The sequence below is a fragment of the Gastrolobium bilobum genome, unplaced genomic scaffold (assembly GCF_033153095.1).
Source record: "Gastrolobium bilobum isolate Gb01-03AN ecotype WA unplaced genomic scaffold, APGP_CSIRO_Gbil_v1 utg16302, whole genome shotgun sequence".
NCBI lineage: Eukaryota > Viridiplantae > Streptophyta > Magnoliopsida > Fabales > Fabaceae > Gastrolobium > Gastrolobium bilobum.
The window spans coordinates 16035-30101 of NW_026897876.1; the positions used below are offsets into that span (position 1 = coordinate 16035).

The window sequence follows — 14067 nt, forward strand, 5'->3', positions numbered from 1 at the left end:
AATAAGGAACTCATTTTTCTTAATTAGAGGTCTTGAATTCAAGTCTAGAGAATGAAGAAAATGGTTTGCCTCCTATAATACTCAAATTAGATTAATCAGGTATCGATGAATATGTAAATATTTTCACAAAAAAAATGTTAGGTAATAAAAAAGAATAAAAAATATTTTTTATATATGTGAATTTGTATTCTCAGCTACCCGTTCATTCTATAGAAGAAAACAGTTAACCGATTTATCAAATACTATATCTAACCATTTGTATTTACCAAGCTTAAAAAACATTTTTAAAAATATTGTCATGCAGTTACCTCAATTAATAAAAATGTAATATTTTTTCTGTCCATTGAGGGAGAAGAATTTCAGTGGTGACCATGGTCTCTCTTAGAAAAGTGGACTTTTTTTTTCATTTTACTCCTTTTTTTTATTTATATTTTCATCTATATCCCACACTTTCCAAGAGGAGACCACTTCCCATTGAGGATATTAGGTATTCGGAAATCTAGAAGATCCAAAATTAAAAGCAAAATTCACAATCACACATGATATCTTTTAGCAGGGCTCTTCCTAGCAGAAGTTAGTCAAGTTCATGATTTCCTTCAAAGACCTGAATTGTTAATTAACTTAATTGTCACTTCCTTTTCAAGGTATATGAGTCCTAGCTAGCACTGTCCTATAAAAAAAAATCAAGGAAATTTTTTGACACATACATTTATAATTGCAATGAAGATTGACATGAGATTGTGCTTTTACTTAAAATCCTAGTGACAAACCCTGCTTTCTTTATCTGCATTATTGGAGAAGGAATGAATGACTTGAACAAACTTGAAGCTAGGATGTAGAATCTGATAATTGATCTGCTTCTGCTGTGGCTTGGACTTGAGCTGCATATTGTAATTTCCATAGTACATCCTCAAAAGAGGGACGAGATGAGGATTCTGGAAATATGCATTTGGTTGTGATTGATATTGCAATTTATAATGACTCTTGACAGCAAGTGCTCAACACTATTGGATCCACAATTTTTCTTCTACCATCTTTATATACTTCCAAAGGATGCCTATGGTTCACAACACCGGATCATGAATTTCATTAATAAAATAACTCAAAAGTGAAACAAAACAAATAAACATTTCACCACAACATTAAATATTGATATATTACTCTTATTCATCCGAAGAAAAAACACGGCTTAAGTTTTCAAAAGCTTTTTACCTTTTCATCAAGAAAATACATTTCTACTTTCTCGCTTGCTATGGGTCCAACAAGTGATTCAAACAATATGAATCCGAAATTATAAACAAAGTAAAAGTGAGAAAATAGAAAATATTGATTTCATTGATTGGTAATTAATTTGTACAAACGGGGCTCTTATATAGAAGAGCATAACTAGAAAATAGAAGGATCTAGAATATCTCAATTAAAAATAAAATAAAATATTTGTATCTCTAATAACATCATCCTCTAACTTTGCCTTTTGGCTACAAGAGAAAGAAAACAACAATTTGTTGGTATTCATCTATACGAAATAATTTTGGGACAAAAAAAATTACCAAGCAATTAGCACCAAAGTCATGTGATGACAGATCATCTAAAACTCTAGTGCCACCTGGCCTCTCTACTGGACAGTTGTAGATTTGTTAGTTTGTTTTAGCTTTTCTGTTATAGTTGTTTACATGTAAATAGAAGCCAATGTATAAGGCACCTCATTCTATATAAATAGAAACGATTGTATCAATGTACATGTGAGATTCATTTTTACCAGAAATCATAAATGCTAAGATGGTATCAAGAGCCTTCGTGCTCATGTTTTCTGCTGAGAGATCTTGAACCTTCGAAATCTCTTCTTCTTGAATTTTTCTTTCGCTCATCATCAATGGCGAATCTGAATCAGATTGCCGAGCACATCACAAATCCATCCAATCCTTATTTTCTACACCCTAACGAAAGTCCATCCCTGGTGTTAGTCTCACCTCCATTAACAGGAAGGAACTACCATACATGGTGTCGAGCCATGACAGTGGCTTTGATCTCAAAGAACAAGTTGAGTTTTGTTGATGGCTCCATTGCAGCACCTCTACCAACAGATCCAATTTTTCCTCTATGGCAACGATGCAACACGATGGTCCTAGCTTGGATCCATCGATCAATTTCAGAAACTATTGCTCAATCCATTAATTGGATCGAACGAGCATATGATGTATGGAGGGATTTGCACGATCGATTTGCTCAATCAGACATATTTTGAGTTTCAGTTCTACAAGAAGATCTATTCAAATTGCAGCAAGGTGATAGAAGTGTGAGTGAGTATTTCACTCAATTAAAGATCCTCTGGGATGAACTTGAGAATTTGAGGCCACTGCGTAATTGTAGATGTGCAGTTCCCTGCATTTGTGGTGTTGTGACACTGCCAAGAACATACAGAGACATGGATTATGTGATTAGGTTTTTAAGAGGTTTAAATGATCAATATGCACATGTCAGGTCACAGATTATGTTAATTGATCCTCTTCCGAATGTGAATCGAGAGTTTTCCGTGGTGAGCCAACAAGAAAGACAATTACAAGGAGGCAATTTTCTTGAAGGATCCACAGACACAACGAATGTGTTTGCTAACTTTGCAACTCAAAATTTTCAAAGAGGAGGAACCTATGGACGAGGACGTGGTCGCAATAGCAATGCTTTTGCAAGAGGACAGAGTATTGGTGCAAAATTATGTACTTATTGTGGGCGTACTAATCATACAGTGGAAACATGCTTTCACAAGCATGGTTTCCCACCAGGATACAAGAACTGATTTAACATGGAGCTCATAGTGTGGAAGTTTCTAATGATGACATGAATCAAGATAATTCTCCATACACCAAAACCATAACCACTTCTCCCACTTTTTCATATGATCAATATCAACAAATATTGAACCTGATACAAGCTCACCCACCAATAGATACCAATCCCTCTACACATGCATCAAACCTTGTTCATGCTTCTACAATACAGGTAGAAGTGGACACACCTAACTCCATGACTCAACCAGGTAAATCTCGAGTTAAGTGGCTTCTGGACACAGGAGCCACTGACCACATTTCCCATCAACTTTCTCAGTTCTCTTTCTTACAGAAAATTAATCCCATTTCTGTTATGTTATCGGATGGACACCATGTGTTGGCAACACATTCTGGGACAGTTCACATTTCTCACCATTTAACTCTTTCCAATGTTTTATATGTTTCCAATTTTCATGTCAACTTGGTCTCTGTTAGTAAAATTTTACAAGATACAAATTGTTCACTAATTTTTCGTGGTTCATCTTGTTTTCTCCAACAGCCCTATACCAAGGTGATGACTGGTTTAGCTGAGTTGCAAAATAATCTCTACGTGATAGTCTCTGAAGCCACAAAGACCTCAAGTCATCAAAGAAGTACACACTGCAATGTTGTCTCCCACTCAGATAGTAAGAATAAAGATGCAATTCTATGGTATCGAATGAAAGTTCGAAATGGCCTTGAAGGTCGATGCATGCAAGAGGGAAAAATAAAATTTTTCTTTGCGGAATATACATGCACATCAAGATCATGCTTTAGGAAAGCATGATGTTACCTTGTTCGTGAAATCACCAGATGATCAAGGCAGGTCTGAAGGGTTCAAACCCTCTAATGTTGATCCACACCACCCACTAGGTGCAAGAACTCCTTCTTGTGAAGCCACCGGATGATCACCACAAAGAGGCTTGCTAGGCGCTCTATGTGTGAAGATGGAGGCTAGGTGAAAGTGTTTGAAAGAGTGAAGCTCTCAATGTGAAAGCTTCACAAGTGGCGCAAGAGAAATGAGAGAATAGGCTAGGCTTTTCAGAAAAACCCTTGGAGGAACAACTTATCACATAGGCGCATAAGAGGAGAGTATTTAAAATAAAATACCAATCAGATTTTTCTCCCAAAAATCTGATCATTAGGCGCTAGATTGGAGAGAGAGAAGTGGAGCTGTTTAATTTCAAAAAATGCTAACAGGCTCCTGGAATATTCTCTTGAGAATTGGTTCAAAACCTATTCAAAATTCTGATCAGAAATCTTCATAAGATCAGCTATATGGTGCGCCCCATATAGCCCAAAAGGTGACCAGATACATCTGAGTAGTTGCATTCAAATTTGAATCAACTCACTCAGATTTTCTCCCAACTGACTGAATCTTCTGGAGCTGATTTTGATGAGAAAATCTTGCTCACCAACAGCCCAAATCAGCGCCATATATAGCCTTGGATTATGTCCAAAAGATTCTCTCATGATACTAGTGATTTGTTTTAACAAGATCTCATCTTATCATTTTGTTATGAAACAACCTTTCATAGACAATTCAAATTCAAATTCAAATATTTGAATTCAAACATTCAAATATTCAAATTCAAATGTTCAAACATTCAAATTCAAAATTCAAATTCAAAGTTCAAATTTCAAAATTCAAATTTCAAAATTCGAATTCAAATTTCAAAATTCAAAATTCAAAATTCAAATTAAAAATTCGAATTTCGAAATTCAAAATTCAAAATTTCAAAATTCAAATTTCGAATTCCAAAATTCAAAATTTAAATGTTTGATAATTAATTTAAGTAATTAAATTAATTAGTAATGTCTTAGACTATCCAAGCCCATTACAATGATCCATGCGCCCTCCACCCCTTTAGGTGGAGTTCCAAACAACTTCTTGGGCTAATAACTATTATTAGGCCCAATATCTTTAATGCTAGAGCATCTAGACAATTAGGTGTTTGTGTGTGACCCATTAGGTCCAACTTAGCCACTGACATAAATGGGCTTGGGCCCAATAAGCCCACAACCCATCTAATGACAACACAGAGCACTAGCAATGCTTTGTTGCCCCAGAACTAGTTAGATTAATGATTTGATCTTCCTATTAAACATATTTGGTTGCCGTATGTTTGTCCCTTCGTCTCGGTTACCTTCCCATAAAACCTAGGGTAAGGAAACACATCAACCCTTGCGGTTTAGGGTTAGCTTTATATGAAATAAGGAGTCTTCAATTTACTAACTCTAAAGGCGGATCATCTTATGATCTCTTTTACTATGCATAGATTCCCGAGTCACTGTAAATGTCATCCTGATTTCTCCGGTTTAAGGATAACCTAATCTCTCACAGAGATTTGACGAATTCCTTCAGCTTATCACCCTAGCCCTGTGCCCTATCAGGACAAGCCCAAGAGCATACCTAGGAGTTTCCATGTTTCAGGCAGACGAGGTATACAGTCAAAGCATGCCTTTTAGAACACAGTCTAAGTGATAACTTTTGGTCTAAGGAAAGACATACCCAAATATGAAGAGACTACTCTAATGATACTATCTGTGAGATTTCCTCATAGAGTCTCTTTGTGGGTCCTTTCAGTGCGAGCTATACCCTTATAGGTCCACCCACGACTTTAGCTAAGACATCTCCATATCTGTAGCACATGAGGTCTATACCTTGTATCCATATACAAGTAGATAAGTCGTGCTAGTCTTACCCGATATTACTGACCCCATTCTCAGTATCTCTAGACTAGGAACATAAAATTAGGAATAAACATTCGGTATTCTTGAATCCTCATGATTGTGATCTCATCACAGATACTCAAGAGATACCTATTTTATTCCACGGGGTTTATCAAGTTATTCATAATATATTAACATTAATATCGAGACAGAATTATAAGACAAGATAAAGAGTGCTTTTATTTATTTGCAACAATATTAAAAAGGTCTACATCTATGTCCTTATTTAATCATAAGATTGTCTCTAGGACACCCAAATACTAACATCGAAGACTTGGTCATGCTTCTCAACAAGTGATGCAACATATGTCTACTTACTTTCCCTATATTTCTTGTACAAATTATGTGAACCCTTGTGATATATGTTTCATAGCCAAACAGAAAAGATTACCATTTGTATCTAGCCACACAAAATCTAATAAACCATTTGATTTGCTACATGCTGATATTTAGGGGCCATGCTCCTTGCCTTCTCTTCATGGTGATCGATATTTCTTAACCTTAGTAGATGATTTTTCCAAATTTACCCGGGGGATTCTTATGAAAACTAAAAATGAAACAAGACAACACATTCTCAATTTTGTAGCCTTGATTGAAAATCAATTTAACACTTCTCTCAAAGTCATTCGAAGTGACAATGGCAGATAATTCCTCATGAAAGATTTTTACCTTAGCAAAGGCATCATCCACCAAACCACTTGTGTAGAAACACCACAACAAAATGGTGTTGTGGAAAGAAAACATCAACACCTATTGAATGTGGCTCGTTCCCTTTTCTTTCAAGCTAAACTTCCTTCTTCTCTCTGGCCACATACCATTTTACATGCCACTCACATTATTAACCGGTTATCCACTCCCCTGCTAAACAATTCCAATCCATATCAAACCTTATATGGCTATCCACCCATTTTTGCTCATTTACGAGTTTTTTGTTGTCTATGTTTTGCATCCACTTTATCTGCCCATCGACACAAATTTTCACCCAGATCCCACAAATGTGCTTTTATTGGCTATCACTCAAGTAATAAAGGATACATTGTATATGATCTATCTAATCATCAAATTCATATATAATGTTATATTTTTTGAAGATCATTTTCCTTTCCACGATCCCACTTCACCTCCCACCTTCTTTCCTCCCATCCATCCCACTATATATGACCTTCCATCAAACCCCACCATCACATCTACCACATCACTACGTGTCATTAATTCTCCCATATCAGATGTTGCCTCACCTGTTGCTGCCACGCATGATGACGCTTCACCAATTACTGCCATGCATGATGATGACTCACAAGTTGATGCCACACATGATGCGGTTTTACCTGATAATGTCACGCAAGAGGATGATTCACAAACTGATGCCACACGTGTTCCTCTTCGTCGTTCCACAACAACTCGACAAGCTCCTACTTATCTTCAAGACTATCATGTTGGGTTACTTGTTGCTCATACAGATCCATCACACTCAGGTATGGGCTCTCTTCCTTCTTCCACCTTGTACCCTTTGTCTCAAGTTCTTTCATACTCAAATTGTTCCCCCAACTATAAACATTTTTGTCTTAATGTATCTGCTAACACTGAGCCTTAGACTTACGCAAAAGCCAGGAAACATCCTCAATGGAAACAGGCTATGAATTCTGAACTTGCTGCACTTGAGCAAAATAATACTTGGTCCCTTGTTGATCTTCCTCCTGGTAAGAGTATTATTAGTTGTAAGTGGGTATTCAGAATTAAGTATCATGCTGATGGTTCTATAGAGAGGTATAAGGCCTGTTTGGTAGCAAAAGGATTCAACCAACTTGAAGGTGTTGATTTTTTTGATACCTTCTCACCCGTTGCCAAAGTCACTACCATTCGAGTCCTCTTGTCCATCGCAGCAGCGAAGGGTTGGCATCTCCAATAGCTTGATGTGAACAATGCTTTTATCCATGGAGATCTCCATGAAGAAGTGTACATGGCTCAACCTCCTGGACTTCTTTGTTCTCGGCCAAATCAAGTTTGTCGTCTTCACAAATCATTATATGGCCTCAAGTAAGCAAGTCTTCAATGGCATTTTAAACTATCCACTGCACTTCTATCCCTTGGTTACAAGCAATCTACTTCTGATCACTCTTTGTTCACTATCTGTACTAAGACTTCCTTTACAGCTCTTCTAGTTTTTGTTAATGATGTGGTATTATATGGAAATGATTTAATTGAAATTGCCTGAGTCAAAAGCTTCTTAGATGATCAATTCAAGATTAAAGATCTCGAGTCTCTTTGTTATTTTCTTGGGCTCAAAATTTCTAGATCGTCTACTGGTATTATTATCAATCAGGGAAAATACACCTTGGAGATACTTTCAGAAATAGGTTTTCTTGGAGCTAAACCAGTGGCTACTCCTATGGACTCTTCCTTGAAGCTGACTTCCACTGATGGCAATGCTCTCACTGATCCTTCTGTTTATAGACGACTTATAGGGAAGCTACTCTATCTCACCACCACGCGTCCAGACATTTTCTTCTCTGTCAATCGTCTAAGTCAGTTTGTCTCCAAGCCTTCAGATGTTCATTTACAAGCAGCACATCGTGTTCTTCGCTATCTAAAGGGTTCTCCAGCAGCTGGCTTATTCTTTTCTGCTTCCAGTGATGTCAGTGTTCGAGCTTTTTCAGATTCAGATTGGTGATGATGTCCCGAGTCTCGCAAATCAATCAGTGGTTACTGTGTTTATTTGGGATCTTCCCTAGTTTCATGGCGTTTTAAGAAACAGCCCACAGAGTCTCGGTCTTCCACTGAGGCTGAATACTGGGCTTTAGCTAGTTTCACTTATGAATTACAATGGTTGCAGTATCTCCTTCATGACTTGGATGTTCCATGGACACGTCCTGCCTCAGTCTATTATGATAGCAGGTCTGCAATTGCTCTTGCACACTCCGGCGTTTCATGAGCGCTCCAAACACATTGAGATAGATTGCCATCTCACCCGTGAGAAGATACACTATGGATTACTGCATTTGTTACCTATTTCTCGTGATGCTCAATTGGCAGACTTCTTCACTAAACCTTTTTCTCCAACATTATTTCGCACCTTCCTCTCCAAACTGGGTGTTCATGATATTCACAACCCAGTTTGTGGGGGGGGGGGGGTATTAGCACCAAAGTCATGTGATGACAGATCATCTAAAACTCTAGTGCCACTTGGCCTCTCTACTGGACAGTTGTAGATTTGTTAGTTTGTTTTAGCTTTTCTGTTATAGTTGTTTACATGTAAATAGGAGCCAATGTATAAGGCACCTCATTCTATATACATAGAAACGATTGTATCAATGTACATGTGAGATTCATTTTTACCAGAAATCATAAATGCTAAGACAAGCAAACAGTTAGATTAATGAATACTATTAGAGAAGTATAAAAACCATTAATGTAGCCTCACCCACCAATTTAAAGCTTTTGGGTTAAATTGGTTCTTTACAAATACTAAACAAACACACCTCAAGGTTTTCAATCTCTTATGCTATCATGGACATACCGTAGTCACTTAGTTTGGGAATGTGATGCTCACCAAGTAAAACATTGTTTGTCTATAATCGGTTTCTAAAACAACCAGGTATAACTCAAGTATGTAAAAAATGTACAGCTTTGGCAACTCCAATTAAAATTGCCAATCTATCAGACCAATTTAGTGCCTTATATGGTGAAAACTTTGCATGTTTGAATAAAGCGGGATTAGTTGGTTGAAGCACTCAAGACAGAAAGATATGACACAAATTGGTAATAAAAATAGAGGTTAGGAAAGTTGAACATGATATACATGATGATGATTCCAAAAATTCCACCTAGACTAATTTATACAAAGTCTTATCCTAAGTGGAGTCTTCTATATATTTATATAAAGCAATTCTGGCAGCCATGGAAAACAGAAACAATTATGATGCCAAAGAGACAAAATGGTATTTGGTGAAATTTATGCTCTCGTCAATAAACATATTAATATAATGTCACACTAATCTGACAGATAGGTGAGATAATTCCCATTTGGCACATACTCATATACAAGATGAAGTTTGTGGGTACTAGAATCATCTTGTTCACTACCATCAATACAATGACCCAAGAGGCTAACCAAATTTGGGTGGTGAAGCTTTGAGAGTAATTCCAACCGACGTTAAGAATTCGTATTGAGCATTTCTTTGATAAAGCTAGGGATCGTATCACCAGATAGGCTCCATTCTCTAGTTTACCTTTGTACAGCTGAAATGTAGCAGAAGACTTAAAAGAGTGCATACAAATGAGTGTGACAAAATTGCCATGTGTATAATAGATACTAATATGGATAGAAAAATAACTTGACCTTTAAACATAGAAATAAAGACCCAAAATAGTTTCTCTAGTTTTGGGCATATAAATGGTACAATCTTGGCAGGAATTGCAAACTATCAGAAAACTATAAGTAATTTTGGCAAGTTATTTGGAATATTCATGGGGTAGCCCCATTCTTATTGGTAGGTTTCCTAGTTATGTAAGCTACCACTTCTAGTAAGACAAAAGCATTCAAACAAAGCAAAAAACTGAAAGAAAAGTAGAAAACCATATGTTAAGAAGAATAATAACATAAAGAAAATTTGAAAACTAGATCCAGTCCAATATGTTTCAAAGAATATTGAGTAATTGAAGGATACCTTCCCTATGGAGCCTTCACCAATCTAAGTTGACAAATCAAAGTTTCTTGTGACTTTCTTCAACTATTCAATTGAAAACTGTCGATAGGCTGTAATAGCTAGTGTCCCTAGCTTCATTTCTTGAGAAATGAACTTTGAAAGAAAAAAGAAAACAAGAGATTACAATTATAGATGTCCAATTAAAATCTAGATATTTCGCTTCAACAATCTAAAGCCAATTGTTGAATCAAGACAGAAGAAAATCATTGCCTAGCCTATTACTTACTGGCACTAGCAAGGAGTTCAGATGAAACTCCTGTTGTTGGGTTATCTTGAACAGCCTTTGGCAACATCATGTGCCTATATATCTCTCTTGAATGATATTTTTTGTAATAGAACTCCAAAAGCCAAAATTAAAAGACAACTACAATAATGATGGCAGCTTCTGCAACTATTTTCCATCTCTAGAATTCCTTCAATCCTGAACTAGATTCTTGACAATAAGACCCTCGCTGCTGAGGTTGAAAATCAACAGATAAACAGTTTCCACCATATTTAACAACTTTTCTATGAGATATACTAGCCAAGCAAGAAGGAAGTCCACCATTCAACTTGTTACTAGAGATATCCACAAACCCAAGTTTGCTGCCACAGTTTAGTTTGTCTGGAAAGGACCCACTTAGTACATTGCTTGCTAAATTCAAATAACTAATGTTTGGCAAAGAGAACAAAGAAGATGGAGGCATTTTACTAAGATGATTTGATGAATGATCTACATGTTGAAGCTGACCCAGTTCACCAAATTGACTAGGTATCTCACCTGAGACTGAGTTTTTGCTTAACATAATTGTGACTACTCCTTTGGGCATCAATGGTAGTTCAGAATCTAACCTATTTTCTCTTAAATCCAAAACATGTAAGCCAAAGAGAGTAGTGAGATCAGGAAATCCACCAGAAAGCTGATATGCCTCCAGTATATATATGATTTTAAGCCAAAAAGAGAAAGAATCTTGATCAATCTTGGATAAAAAAAAGGCTAGAATTATTATTAAATTGATAAATCTTAATCAGATATCTTGTCATTGATTTTCTATTAATTTTGTAGGAAAATGGACCAGAAAGAAGCCCAAATTGGAAGCACAAGTCTGAAGCCCCGCGCTATTAGCGCGGGTGTGGCTCTAGTAGCGTCAAAGGAACTTTTTCATCCAGAGACTCCCACGCTACTAGCGTGGCACTGGTGCTAGTAGCGCCAACCAATCTTGCCACCCAAGCTAGTAGCGCGAGATTCACGCTAGTAGTGCCAAGCTACTGATTCAAGAACAATACTCCCACGTTATTAGCGCGGCACTGGCGCTAGTAGCGCGGGAGGTTCGGGATGGTTTTTATTCATGTTTTAAACTGTATCAAAGGAGATTGGACCAAGATATACGATGAAGATTTGATCAAGATTTCTAAGCAAGGCATAAACTCTATAAATAGAGACTCAGACCTCAAAGACAAATCATCTTCGGCTGGAGAGAATTCTTGGAGGCTCACGCTGGAGATCAGGATTCCGACGGAGTTGAAGAACGAAGACCATTGATTCTTCATCATCTTCTTTCTATTTTTCTTTATTGTTTTCATGAATACTTTTTATTTCTTTAATTTGTTAAATCCATATATGTCTGGCTAATTTTCTTTTTGTAGTTGGGATCACGGACCCGATGTGAATCCTTTATATTTTCTGTATTGATATTTTATAAGTTAATTAGTTAGTTTATTTTATTCTACCTGTGTTAATTTTTCCATATCCTGTTTAGAATTGGTCACTCTAAATTATAGGGCTTTGAGGGTTAGAATTCACAATAGACATATTGGAGTTTTAATCTGGACAAGGGTAGAATAACAATTTGTGTATGATCTAGACATAGGCTTACATAAATTGCAGACTCATAATTCATTTGCTTAATGCTTAATTCAAGAGAGATTACTAAGACATTAGAATTCTGATTGGGTTAAAGGGTTGAAATCACTAAGACATTATTAGGGTTCAACTATTTTATAGGGAAATAATGAATTGTCTGAACAAACGAATTAATTAAATTATAAAATACAATATAGGAATATAAGGGAGGATCGGAGGTGGAGTGCATCCTGGCTACATCCTTTTTATAAATTTTTCATCAATATTTTCTCGCGTTCTTGATCTTTTCTTGCATGCGTTGGAAATTAGTTGTTTTTAATTTTCTGTTTTTAATTATTATTTTATTTTAAGTTCTGTTTTTAAATTACTTTCACAAATCAAACCAATTTTTATTTTCCAACTTAAGGGGAATAGCTAAACTAGTACTTGGTGCATTAATCCTCGTGGGAACGATACTCTATTTATCACTTTATTACTTGAAACGAACGGTATACTTGCCAATTTCGCAACAAAAGCTCATTGTGGGACAAGGAAATATCAGTGAGGTTCTTGATTTTGCATAGTGAGGAAGGGGATAAACCCTTTAAGTGATCGTTTTTCAAACTCAATACTTTAAGATTAGACAATGAATAAAACCAATCAGGCATGGTGCTGTTAAAATGATTGCCATTAAGTGCTAGTGTATGAAACTTTATCATTGTAGCTATTCTTGGTGGGATAGAACCAAATAAGAAATTTGAGCTCATGTCCAAAACTTCAAGAAAAGAAAGCCTGTGAATCTTATCAGGGAATGTCCCCCCGATCGCCAAGTACACCAAGCTAAGGATGCTTGTTTAGGAGTTAGTTTTAGGAGAAAAAGGAAAGGAAGAATTTTATTAATCCCTTTTCTTGTTTGTGAGTTTAAAAAAGTGAGGGAAAAGATTTAGAAATTTTCACAAAACCCTCCAAAATTCTTTTTTTTTTTTTTTAAATTAAAGTTCCCCCAATTTGAGTGATTTTAACTCTCAAACAAAACAAGGAAATACCTTTTATTTTCCTACTTTTCGTTCCACTCCCTCTCCCTATAATTCTGTAATTCTTTTCCTCTCGTTCCCTCTAAACTCCCAAACAAAACCTTAAGCTAGTTAAGCTCGTTAAAGTGGTAACAAAAGAATCAACGGAGAAGCTCATGGATAGTGTCTGATTGGGAACTGCAAATCCACTGAACATATCAACATTCATAGACTTATCTCCCATAATTTTAAGCTCAGTTACTGAATTACCGTGACACTTAATGCTAATATGCGCAGATGAAGAAAAGTTACAAAAGTCTCCATCGTAATTTTCCCAAATTTGCAAAGAGGCGGGGAACTCCAGATGCTTCCTTAATTGTAACAAGACTTGGGTCTGAGAAAATTGTAGTTCCTGGGTACTAAGAATGGACAAAATCCAGAAAAGAACCACAACATATAATTCAAAATATCTCATTGAACCAACTTTGAGCATTAGGCACCAATTTGATGAAGCTGAACATCAAAGTTAACAGAGATTTCGGATTACCAAATTGAACAGGAGAAAAAAGACCAGAAAGGAAACACGTCAGAAAAAACAAACCAGATCCTTCAAATTTCAAATATTTTCAAGAGTAATAAAATTAGTTTTCTTTTCTTCTTAAAAAAAAGAAAGAAAAAAAAAAAAGCAAATCAAATTACCCTTAAAAAGCCAATCTTTGAAGAAAATTTTATTGAAGTAGAGGTTAAAATAGTGCAGCATTTCTCAAGCAAGATATTGAAAAAGCCCAGGAAGAAGAAAAGGGAACATGGAGCATTCAGTTAAGCTCAGGAAGCAAAGAAGATTGAAGTGTATGCGAGAGCACATGTAAGGAAACTAAAGAATGATACACCACTCGGAAGCTGAGACAAGAAGCAGTAACAGAGGATACAAAGGGTACGCAGCACCATGCAAATTACTTGCATCAATGATGAACATAGGTTGAACAAGG

At 36.2% G+C, this 14067-nt stretch overlaps 1 pseudogene; it reads right to left on the reverse strand.

The window, feature by feature from the left end:
• Positions 1-828: 828 nt before the first annotated feature.
• Positions 829-13556, reverse strand: LOC133311068 (probable inactive leucine-rich repeat receptor-like protein kinase At3g03770; annotated as a pseudogene).
• Positions 13557-14067: the final 511 nt, after the last annotated feature.